Raw genomic sequence first — 12,941 nt, 5'->3', positions numbered from 1 at the left:
TGATCCATTTCAAAAAATAAAAAATAAATTAAAAAAATTCCAAGTTGTTTTCCATTGTATGACTAACCCACAATCTGTTTATGCTTTCTTCTGTGAGTGAACTGCTAACTTTTACTCAGTTTTATAAAACTCTGCTCTGTGAAGCAGAAAGTTTTAGTTATGGTAAGTCCAATTTATCAAAATTTTCTTTTATGTTTTATGTTCTTGGTGTTATATCTAAGAAATCCTTGTCAACTCTCAAGGCCACAAAAATTTTCTTTCGTCTTTTCTTCTAGACATTTTATAGTTTTGCTTTTACACTGAGGTCTGTGATCCATTTCACATTAATTAATGTGTCAGGGGGAGAGTAATATTCGTTTTTTCCATATGTTTATCCATTTATCCTAGCAGCATTTGTTGAAAACACTGTCTTTTCCTGTTAATTAATATAGTTGAGGATTTGGGCTATTTGTCTGTAAGTTTCTTTTTTTGTAATGTCCTTGTCAGATTTTGGTATCAGGATTAAGCTGGCTTATAAAATAAAGTGGAAACATCCTTTTCTCGTTTATTTTTCTGAAAGTGTTTATGTAACATTGATATTAAGTCTCCTTAAAGGTTGATAGAACTTTCCAGTGAACTCAGATGGGCATGGAGTTTGATTCATGCAAAAATTTTATTATGCTTTCTTTGATACATACAGGGGTTATTCAGATTTTGTATTTCTTCATAAATTTTTATCTTTTTTAAAAAAGGGTTGCCTATTTTATTTAAGTTGTTGAATTTATTGCCATAGAATTGTTCATAATATTACATTATTATCCTTTTAATGTCTGTGGGATCTGTAGTGATGCTTCTGTTTTATTCCTGATACTGTTAGTTTGTGATTTTCCTGTTTTTTTCTTTATTTTTATTGTTAGGTGTTTATTAATTTTATTAATCATTTAAAAGAAAAAATGTTGACTTTGTTAATTTTCTCTATTTGCTGATTTCTACTCTGATCTTTATTATTCCTTTCTTATGACTTACTTTGGATTTAATTTGCTCTCCTTTCTCTAGCTTGTTAAGGTGGAAACTTAGATAATTGATAGTAAATCTTGCTATTTTCTCTAATGTGTGAATTTAAAACTAAATTCCTCCTTTAAGCATTGTTTGGTCTGTGTTGCACGAATTTTGGTAAGTTACTATTTTTTAGTTTGAAGTATTTTCTAATTTCTCTTGTGATTTTTCCTTGACCATGGTCTATTTAGGAAAGATTTAATTTCCAGATACTAGGAGATTTTCTAGATATCTCATTATTTTTGATTTGTAATTTAATTTAATTTCCACAGAACTGTGGAAAGCTCAGGATGTTTCTCAAGCTCATCTAGCTTGTCAGGACTTAACTTTCAAACTCCATTTCTCTCTGGATCTTACTAAAACATGGTCTTATACTTTGTTAGGGTGGATCTAGAGTAGGTCTTATACTAAAGCTTGGCCATTACTCCTATGGTGTGGCCCTCTGCTATCTCAACTGAATGCCAACAATGTTATCAAAGTATTAACAGGATCTCTTCACTCTGAAGGGGCCAGGGACTATGCTCCTTTTCTCTAGCAGTGCTTGTTCTCTCTTATTTCCCTATCAACTCTTATCTTAACTGCTATCTGGTAAACTCTCATGGTCTCACTCTGAACTTGTAGAGCCTTGTCCTCAGGGATTTATACAAGACCTCCCACAGGGACTCCTGGGGCCACCTTCTCCGCACAGCCACTGTTTCTCTGTTACCTTGCGTCGTAGATTACAGCTACTTCAACCAACCCAAACTCTGATTTCTGCCTCGTCAGATCAGTGAGATCACCTTGACCAGCTCAGTCTCAAGCTTTCTGTTTTTTCTTTTGGGTTAATCAAATTTTTAATGGTTTAATTATTTTAATGACTTACTAGCTATAATTTCTGTATTATTTTTAAGTAGTTGTACTAAAGATTACAGTATTGATCTTTAACTTAACATGTTCTACTTAGAATAATGTATTACTGGGAAGCCTGGGTGGCTCAGTCATTTGAGCGTCTGCCTTTTGCTCAGGTCATGATTCCAGGGTCCTGGGGTCAAGTCCCACATTGGGCTCCTTGCTCAGCAGGGAGCCTCCTTCTCCCTCTGCCTGCTGCTCCCCCATTTGTGCTCCTACTTATTCTCTCCCTCTCTGTTTGACAAATAAATAAATAAAACCTTTAAAAAAAATTAAGGTAGTACTAATTGCAATAAAACTTGTATAACACTGTAATTCCACTTACACCCCCCATCCTTTGTGATATTGTTTTATATATTTTATATCTATGTATATTATAATCCCCACAACACAATTATAAAAATATAATTATTTTTAAAATAATTAAATAATAAGTTGTTTTTTATTGTGGTAAAAAACATATAAAATATATCATCTTAATTATTTTTAAGTGTGTAGTTCAGTAGTGTTAAGTATATACAGTCAGTTGTTTTTTCAAGAAATGAATAGAAGATGCAAAATATCACCTGTTAAGATTATCCACATATTTACCATATCCAGTCCCCCACCCGTTTTTTTAGAGAGGGAGGGAGTGGTGGGGGCAGAGGGAAAGGGAGAGAGAGAACCTTAAGCAGAGTCCACACCCAGCATGGAGCCTGACATGAGGCTCCATCCTACAAGCCTGAAATCATGACCTGAGCCAAAATCAAGAGTCAGATGCTTAATTGACTGAGCCATCCACGTGCCCCTCCAGTCCCCTTTTTATCCCTTGTATGTGGCTCAAGAGCTTTCGAGTCACATTTTCAGTAGGATAATACCTAGGCAATTTGTGAAGCTGAACCACTCAGTACCACCATTCCTGTCACCACCAACTGGTTTTGTGACAGTAGCAAGAACCTTCTTCTTTTTCCTTTCAACCCTGGGTTTAGCTGCTGAATACTTCCTCTTGTACATGGCCTTTTTGTGACACATAACTGATTGGGAATAACTGCCAATTCCTCTGACCAGGTCAGAGTTTCAGCTGCAGTGGGGCTTCTCCTTCTTTGGCATTTCAGCCTTGAGATTACCCTTCTTAACCTTGCCCACAGTATCAGCCTTCTTGGTTTCAGGTTTCTTCTCCTTACTATCTGGCTTCTCAGCTCTTTCATCTGCCATCTCACAAGATGGGGAAAAGTCAAGAAATATTTTAAATGCACTAGTGATACACACAACAAAAATGACTATGCGGGAGGCACCTGGGTGGCTCAGTCAGGTTTTGGCTCTGGTCGTGATCTCAGGATCATGGGATTGAGCCCCGTGTTGGGATCCACACTCAGTGCAGAGTTTGCTGGAGATTCTCTGCCCTTCTACCCTCTCCATGCTCACACTCTCTCGAAATAAATAAATAAAATCTTGGGGAAAAAAAAAAAACAAGATGAGTATTGGAAATATTACACTAAGCTTAAAAATCTATACACAAAACAGTATATATAAAGTTCAAGAACAGGCAAAATAATTATGAAATCAGAACAGTAGTTGCCTTATAAGATGTGGATGGACTGGAGAAGTTAAGATGGCGGAGGAGTAGGAGACACCGTTTTCAGCCGGTCCCCCGAGTCGAGCTGGATAGGTACCAGACCAGCCTAAACAACCACGGAACCAGCCTGAGACGCAGGAAGATACATCTGGATCTCTACAAATGAACATCTCCAGCGCTGAGTATTGAGGTACGAAGCGGGGAGCCATGAAACTGTGCACAGATATCGGAAGATAAACGGAAGGGGGAGGGAGCCGCCGCGTTCGGGTGCCGGGAAGCGGTAGCCACTTGGACGGGGGAGCGGGCGGGGCTCGCGGACGGCACCCGCAAAACAGCAGACTGACCCGTGAGCCGGGTGCGCGCGCCACCAGGCATCTCGCGGAACTCCGGAATCCCGGTGCGCTCACTGGATCCAGACTGAGACCGGGAGATCCGGGAGCGGGCGCGGGGCGGCTGGCAGCTGGCGGCTGGCGGCATTAGAAACACAAAGGACAGAGACACGCCGGCCCTGGAAGTGAGGGCTGGGACGCCGGGTGTGGGGCGCACATCCCGGGACGCTGCAGGGTTGAGCAGCACAAACAGAAACAGAGTTAAAGTGGCCAGAACATTAGTAGAGAACGGGCCGCAATCCTTCTGTTCCATGACAGAGGCTGAAATTTGGCCGCTGCTGCTCTGACTCTCAGAAGAGGCACAGCAAACCACCAGGGAAAGCCGCCAGAGAACAAAAGCCTGGAAATACTGGCTCAGGGAGTGCCCATCCCCATCCCCCCTTGCAGGGGACACCGAGACTCTACCCAAACAGGGCTGCCTGAGTATCGGCGCGGCAGGCCCCTCCACCAGAAGGCAGGCTGAAAAACCAAGAAGCCCACAACCCGGGCGCCTGGGTGGCGCAGTCATTGAGCGCCTGCCTTCGGCTTAGGGCGTGATCCCAGCGTTCCGGAAAGGAGTCCCTCATCGGGCTCCTCCGCTGGGAGCCTGCTTCTTCCTCTCCCACTCCCCTGCTTCTGTTCCCTCTCTCGCTGGTTGGCTGCCACATAAATAAATAAATAAAATCTTTAAAGAAGAAGCCCACATCCCTAAGATCCCTATAAAACAAGGGGCACGGCCTGGGACCCAGTCAATAATTTGGGCTCTGGAAACCCCGCAACCTCTCTTCATCAGAATGACAAGAAGGAGAAGCCCCCCCCAGCAAAGAAAAGACAGTGAGTCTGTGGCCTCTGCCACAGAAATAATGGATATGGATATAACCAAATTATCAGAAATGGAATTCAGAGTAACGATGGTCAAAATGATGAGTAGAATTGAAAAAACTATTAACGAAAAGGTTACTGAGAATATAGAATCCCTAAGGACAGAAATGAGAGCGAATCTGACAGAAATTAAAAATTCTATGAGCCAAATGCAGGCAAAACTAGAGGCTCTGACGGCCAGGGTCACAGAAGCAGAGGAACGGGTTAGTGAATTGGAGGATGGGTTAATAGAGGAAAAAATGAAAATAGAAGATGGTCTTAAAAAAATCCACGCCCACGAATGTAGGTTACGGGAGATTACTGACTCAATGAAACGATCCAATGTTAGAATTATCGGCATCCCCGAGGGGGTGGAGAAAAACAGAGGTCTAGAAGAGATATTTGAACAAATTGTAGCTGAAAACTTCCCTAATCTAGCAAGGGAAACAAACATTCGTGTCCAAGAGGCAGAGAGGACCCCTCCCAAGCTCAACCACGACAAACCTATGCCACGTCAAGTCATAGTGCATTTCGCAAATATTAGATGCAAGGATACAGTATTGAAAGCGGCCAGGGCAAAGAAATTTCTCACGTACCAAGGCAAAAGCATCAGAATTACGTCAGACCTGTCTACACAGACCTGGAATGAGAGAAAGGGTTGGGGGAGCATATTTAAAGCTCTTTCAGAGAAAAACATGCAGCCAAGGATCCTTTATCCAGCAAGGCTGTCATTCAGAATTGATGGAGAAATAAAGACATTTCAGAATCGCCAGTCACTAACCAATTTTGTAACCACGAAACCAGCCCTACAGGAGATATTAAGGGGGGGTTCTATAAAAGTAAAAAGGCCCCAAGAGTGATACAGAACAGAAAGTCACAGCCAATACAAACAAAGACTTTACTGGCAACATGGCAACATTAAAATCATATCTCTCAGTAATCAGTCTTAATGTAAATGGTTTGAACCATCCCATAAACGCCACAGGGTTGCAGATTGGATAAAAAGAAATGACCCATCCATTTGCTGTCTACAAGAGACTCATTTCAAACCCAAAGATGCATTCAGACTGAGAGTAAGGGGATGGAGTACCATCTTTCACGCAAATGGACCTCAAAAGAAAGCTGGGGTAGCAATTCTCATATCAGATAAATTGGATTTTAAACTACAGACTATAGTTAGAGACGCAGAAGGGCACTATATTATTCTTAAGGGAAGTATTCAACAAGTGGATATGACAATTATAAATATATATGCCCCCAACAGGGGAGCAGCAAGATACACAAGCCAACTCTTAACCAGAATAAAGAGACATATAAATAAAAATACATTAATAGTAGGGGACCTCAACACTCCACTCTCAGAAATAGAACACCCTGGCAAAAACTAAGCAAAGAATCAAAGGCTTTGAATGCCATACTCGACGAGTTGGACCTCATAGATATATATAGAACACTACACCCCAGAACCAAAGAATACTCATTCTATTCTAATGCCCATGGAACATTCTCAAGAATAGACCATGTTCTGGGACACAAAACAGGTCTCCACCGATACCAAAAGACTGAAATTATCCCCTGCATATTCTCAGACCACAACGCTCTGAAATTGGAACTCAACCACAAGGAAAAATTTGGAAGAAACTCAAACACTTGGAGACTAAGAACCATCCTGCTCAGAAATGACTCGATAAACCAGGAAATCAAAAATCAAATTAAACAATTTATGGAGACCAATGAGAATGAAAATACAACAGTCCAAAACCTATGGGATACTGCAAAGGCAGTCCTAAGGGGGAAATACATAGCCATCCAAGCCTCACTCAAAAGAATAGAAAAATCTAAAATGCAGTTTTTATATTCTCACCTCAAGAAGCTGGAACAGCAACAGAGGGACAGGCCTAATCCATGCACGAGGAAGCAGTTGACCAAAATTAGAGCTGAAATCAATCAAGCAGAAACCAGAAGTACAGTAGAGCAGATCAACAGGACTAGAAGCTGGTTCTTTGAGAGAATCAATAAAATTGACAGACCACTGGCAAGACTTATCCAAAAGAAAAGAGAAAGGACCCAGATTATTAAAATTATGAATGAAAAAGGAGAGGTCACGACGAGCACCATTAAAATTGGAAGGATTATTAGAAATTTTTATCAACAACTATATGCCAATAAACTAAGCAATCTGGAAGAGATGGAATCCTTCCTGGAAACCTATAAACCACCAAGATTGAAACCGAAAGAAACTGATTCCTTAAACAGGCCAATTAATTATGAAGAAATTGAGTCAGTGATAAACAACCTTCCAAATAACAAAACTCCAGGCCCGGACGGTTTTCCTGGGGAATTCTACCAAACATTCAAAGAAGAAATAATACCTATTCTCCTAAAGCTATTTCAAAAAATAGAAACAGAAGGAAAGCTACCAAACTCATTCTATGAGGCCAATATTACCTTGATCCCCAAACCAGGCAAAGACCCCCTCAAAAAGGAGAATTACAGACCGATTTCCAATGAATATGGACGCCAAAATCCTCAACAAGATACTTGCTAATAGAATCCAACAGTACATTAAAAGGATTATCCATCACGATCAAGTGGGATTCATACCTGGGATGCAAGCGTGGTTCAATATTCGCAAATCAATCAGCGTCATACATCATATCAACAAGAAAAGACTCAGGAACCATATGATCCTCTCAATCGATGCCGAAAAAGCATTTGACAAAATACAGCATCCTTTCCTGATTAAAACCCTTCAGAGTGTAGGAATAGAAGGTACATTTCTCAATCTCATAAAAGCCATCTATGAAAAGCCTACTGCAAATATTATTCTCAATGGGGAAAAGCTGGAAGCCTTTCCCTTAAGATCAGGAACTCGACAAGGATGCCCACTCTCGCCACTATTATTCAACATAGTACTAGAAGTCCTTGCAACAGCAATCAGACGACAAAAAGGGATCAAAGGTATTCAAATTGGCAAAGAAGAAGTCAAAATGTCTCTCTTTGCAGATGACATGATACTCTATATGGAAAACCCAAAAGAAGCCACTCCCAAACTATTAGAAGTTATAGAGCAATTCAGTAACGTGGCAGGATACAAAATAAATGCTCAGAAATCAGTTGCATTTCTATACACGAATAACGAGACCAAAGAAAGAGAAATTAGGGAATCCATCCCATTTACAATAGCACCAAAAACCATATGTTACCTTGGAATTAACTTAACCAGAGACGTAAAGGACCTATATTCTAGAAACTATAAATTACTCTTGAAAGACATTGAGGAAGACATAAAAAGATGGAAAGATATTCCATGCTCATGGATCGGAAGAATTAACATAGTTAAAATGTCCATGCTACCCAGAGCAATCTACACTTTCAATGCTATCCCGATCAAAATACCAAGGACATTTTTCAAAGAACTGGAACAAACAGTCCTTAAATTTGTATGGAAACAGAAAAGGCCCCGAATCTCCAAGGAACTGTTGAAAAGGAAAAACAAAGCTGGGGGCATCACAATGCCGGATTTCGAGCTGTACTACAAAGCTGTGATCACAAAGACAGCATGGTACTGGCACAAAAACAGACACATAGACCAATGGAACAGAATAGAGAGCCCAGAAATGGACCCTCGGCTCTTTGGGCAACTAATATTTGATAAAGCAGGAAAAAACATCTGGTGGGAAAAAGACAGTCTCTTCAATAAATGGTGCTGGGAAAATTGGACAGCTACATGCAAGAGAATGAAACTTGACCACTATCTCACACCATACACAAAAATAAACTCCAAATGGATGAAAGACCTCGATGTGAGACAGGAATCCATCAAAATTCTGGAGGAGAACATAGGCAACAACCTCTACGACATTGGCCAAAGCAACCTTTTTCATGACACATCCCCAAAGGCAAGAGAAACAAAAGATAAAATGAATTTATGGGACTTCATCAAGATTAAAAGTTTCTGCACAGCCAAGGAAACAGTCAGAAAAACTAAGAGGCAGCCCACGGAATGGGAGAAGATATTTGCAAATGACACTACAGATAAAGGACTGGTATCCAAGATCTACAAAGAACTTCTCAAACTCAATACACGAGAAACAAACAAATCAAAAAATGGGCAGAAGATATGAACAGACACTTTTTCAATGAAGACATACAAATGGCTAACAGACACATGAAAAAATGTTCAAAATCATTAGCCATCAAGGAAATTCAAATCAAAACCACACTGAGATACCACCTTACGCCAGTTAGAATGACAAAAATAGACAAGGCAAGAAACAACAATTGTTGGAGAGGATGTGGAGAAAGGGGATCCCTCCTACATTGTTGGTGGGAATGCAAGTTGGTACAGCCACTCTGGAAAACAGTGTGGAGGTCCCTTAAAAAGTTAAAAATTGAGCTACCCTATGATCCAGCCATTGCACTACTGGGTATTTACCCCAAAGATACAGACGTAGTGAAGAGAAGGGCCATATGCACCCCAATGTTCATAGCAGCAATGTCAACAATAGCTAAATCGTGGAAGGAGCCAAGATGCCCTTCAACAGATGACTGGATTAAGAAGTTGTGGTCCAGGGGCACCTGGGTGGCACAGCGGTTAAGCGTCTGCCTTCGGCTCAGGGCGTGATCCCGGCATTATGGGATCGAGCCCCACATCAGGCTCCTCCGCTAGGAGCCTGCTTCTTCCTCTCCCACTCCCCCTGCTTGTGTTCCCTCTCTCACTGGCTGTCTCTATCTCTGTTGAATAAATAAACAAATAAAATCTTAAAAAAAAAAAAAGAAGTTGTGGTCCATATATACAATGGAATATTACTCAGCTATCAGAAAGAACGAGTTCTCAACATTTGCTACAACATGGACGGCACTGGAGGAGATAATGCTAAGTGAAATAAGTCAAGCAGAGAAAGACAACTATCATATGATTTCTCTCATCTATGGAACATAAGAACTAGGATGATCGGTAGGGGAAGAAAGGGATAAAGAAAGGGGTGGTAATCAGAAGGGGGAATGAAACATGAGAGACTATGGACTATGAGAAACAAACTGAGGACTTCAGAGGGGAGGGGGGTGGGGGAATGGGATAGACCGGTGATGGGTAGTAAGGAGGGCACGTATTGCATGGTGCACTGGGTGTTATTCACAACTAATGAATCATCGAGCCTTACATCGGAAACCGGGGATATACTGTATGGTGACTAACATAATATAATAAAAAATCATTAAAAAAATAATAAAATAAAAAAAATAAAAAAAAAGATGTGGATGGACTGGAAAGGGACAGTAAGAGACTTTCTGGATGACAGAAATGTTCTAGATCCTGTTTAAGGTGACAGTTACATAGGTGCATACTTTTATCAAAAGCAATCAAATTGTATACTTCAGATCTTTGTATTTTATGATATATAAATTTTATTCAATTTTTCAAGTGATAATATAAAAAATTTCAGTTCCTGCTGATTTATGTAATTTTCCATCTAGATTTCAAAAGGTACCAAGTGCCAAATAAAATAAAACTCAATGACCCATATATCTTATATGAATCCAATTATAGACTATAACAGCTAAAATGAAAGGTTCCAAAGTTTACTCACTTAATATTCTACAGATTAGGAAAGGCATATCCACTATGAAAAGACACAAGAACAAGCATGGAGGGTTATCTGTTATCTGCTTCTCCTCTTCACCTCCCCACAGTGTTCAACCTCTAAGGAAAGACCACCTGAACACTCTGAAGACCAAAAGTTGTCCATAAGCTTTCAAGCCTTGTCACCATAAGCTAGGAATAACTCCAGACAAAACTTATCATCAAAACAATAGCCAGGACCAACCCAAAAGCAATCACTTCTTTGGTAGCCCCATCAAGGTCATTCAAGTCAGTGAGACTGACCTTTCCCAACATTAACCCAGGATTCTAATCAAGCCGACATGGAGATGAACTTATTTTGTCCAGCTGGCTACAAAAACACATGCATGAATTCTTTCTTGCTCACCCTCATGTTAGCCTTTCCCTCCTCTTTTCCTGTTTCTTTTCTTTTTCACACATGCACAAACAGTCACGTCGTCATATGAGACAAGTGAACACTGAATCTTATGGGTAAAAAAACAGATGTTTTCCAATTATCCTTCACAAAACCATATTTTATATCAGGTTCTTCTATGGATTTATAGCCAATGAAGAGATGTTACTACATTAGCTCATGGAGGGGGATGATAAAAACTGGAAAGGAAGAGTCAGACAAGGCAAAGAGAAGCTATCCAGAAGGCTGCAATTGGAGAAGCATGACAAATGGGCAGCACAGTTTTAGAGGGTTCCGGCAGAAAGGCAGATTGCCTGACTGGGAGAGATTCTCCACAGCTGGAGCATCGCAAACACCATCTGGAATTTTTTAAATCTGCTTTCCCCAGGTGATCCGATTCTCAGAGTGCCAGTGGAGATGAGAAAAGAAGTAACTGTATAGCTCAGAACGGCTCCAAATGCTCCCCAAATTAGTTAATGAAATCTTGTTTGAATCAGTTTCAGCTTCTCCTCCAAACTGAGCCCCTAGTTTTGTGTTGTTGTTCTCCCACCAAAAAAAAAAAAAAAAAAAAAAAATTGAATGGTAGGAGCTTAACCCCTAAAGGTTTTCTATACAGTGGAACAAAACATGATTCCCAGCACAATGGTCAAAAATGGTGCTCCAACTGTCGGCTCTGGTCCAAATTTCCCAAGACAGGCCAACAAAGCTTCATTTTCAGTCTCATGCCTCTTGACTGGTCTTAGCACTACTTTTCGCTGTTGCCAAATGGATAGCCTACATACTGAGGTCCCCAGTTTTCATTCCCAGATGGTCCAAACTTCAGATTTAAAATAAGGGAAAATATAATTTTAAAAATTAAGAGCAACTGTAAACCAAACTCTCATAAAAATGAAAGACTTTGGTTTTCTTTTCACAATATATATGTGCCTATGAATATGGAGATGGGGTGCAGTAGGGGGTGTATGCAAGAAAAGGGGAGATAGAGCTTACTGTGGAATAGGAGGGTGAGGGAAGGAATAAAAAGTAGTAGGAAAGGAATTCTGCCTCTATTCTCTATCCTCATTTCTTACCCTAATTGATTTTTTTTTTTTTTGGTCTCCTACCTTGTTTTATACCAGAAGTATAAAGCAAACTTTTTCTATAAAGGGCCAGATAGCAACTTAGCAACTATTTTAGGCTTTGTGGGCCATGAGGGTTATGTCATAAGTACTCAACTCTGCCATGGTAGCATAAAAACAACCATAGACAATATGTAATGAATGAACATGGCTTTGTTCCAACTTATGGATAATGAAATTTGGATTTCAAATACTTCTCACATGTCATGAAATAATAATATTGTGATTTTAAAATCACTTAAAAATGTAAAAACCCTTCTTCGCTCTCAAATCATGCAAAAAAAAAAAAAATCAGCAGGCTGGATGTGGCCCATGGGCCACAGGTTGCCAATCCCTGTTTAATACCAATAAATGCCATTATTCAAGGTTCGATTCCAGGACTACACAATGGCTGCAGCCAGAGTCTCACATGATTCCCTACACAGAGTAGTTTTTCAAAATTGAAGCATTCCATCATACCATGAGGAACTGTGGTAAACTTTTCATTCTTAGGATCACAGACGCCTAAAGGTGTAAATAAATGTGTATCCAAAATAAATTCCTTCCCCACTTTTAAACTTAAAATTTTCTCCTTTCCCTATTTTTTTTAATGGATCTTCATTCTTGTTGGCATCAAGAAAGAGTAATGTCTTGATGATCGTAAACATTTTCAAGCATCTACCAATGCTTTATTGCGGTGATGATAAAGATTAATATAGAGTGGTACATTTCTTTTCTCTTTCTCCACCCCCCCCCCACTTTTTTTAAAATGAAAACACCAACATGTCCACTCAAACAAATTAGCAGCTCTATGTCGGCAGACTATTTGCTGGGAACAACAAATTCCTGTGTCATTTTGAAAGGGGGAAAAAAGCTGGGTACGAAAAGATAAGCAAGAAGAGCAGTTTATAACTTGTAAGTTTGGGTACAGCACTCTCCACAACACTTTTCACTAAAGGGACCATTCCTAGCTGAATGTACCAAGCCAGGAGCTGGTGCTACAGATATGGTCCTGGCCTCAAAAAACTTACAGTCTAGTTGTGGGGACATACATAGGAGGCACAAAGAAGAGTAATATAATAAACCACAAACACTTCACAGATTTCAATATATATTAAAA

At 40.0% G+C, this 12,941-nt stretch overlaps 1 protein-coding gene across 1 annotated transcript in view; it reads right to left on the bottom strand.

Moving 5' to 3' along the window:
- HPSE2 (heparanase 2 (inactive)) overlaps nucleotides 1-12,941 on the bottom strand; it is a 640,767-nt gene that overhangs the window by 518,302 nt on the left and 109,524 nt on the right. The gene's annotated exons all lie outside the window — the stretch shown is intronic.

This window comes from Ursus arctos, unplaced genomic scaffold (assembly GCF_023065955.2).
Source record: "Ursus arctos isolate Adak ecotype North America unplaced genomic scaffold, UrsArc2.0 scaffold_7, whole genome shotgun sequence".
In the NCBI taxonomy this organism is placed as follows: domain Eukaryota; kingdom Metazoa; phylum Chordata; class Mammalia; order Carnivora; family Ursidae; genus Ursus; species Ursus arctos.
The sequence above is the reverse complement of the archived record's forward strand: the minus strand, read 5'-3'. Positions and strand labels throughout refer to the sequence as shown.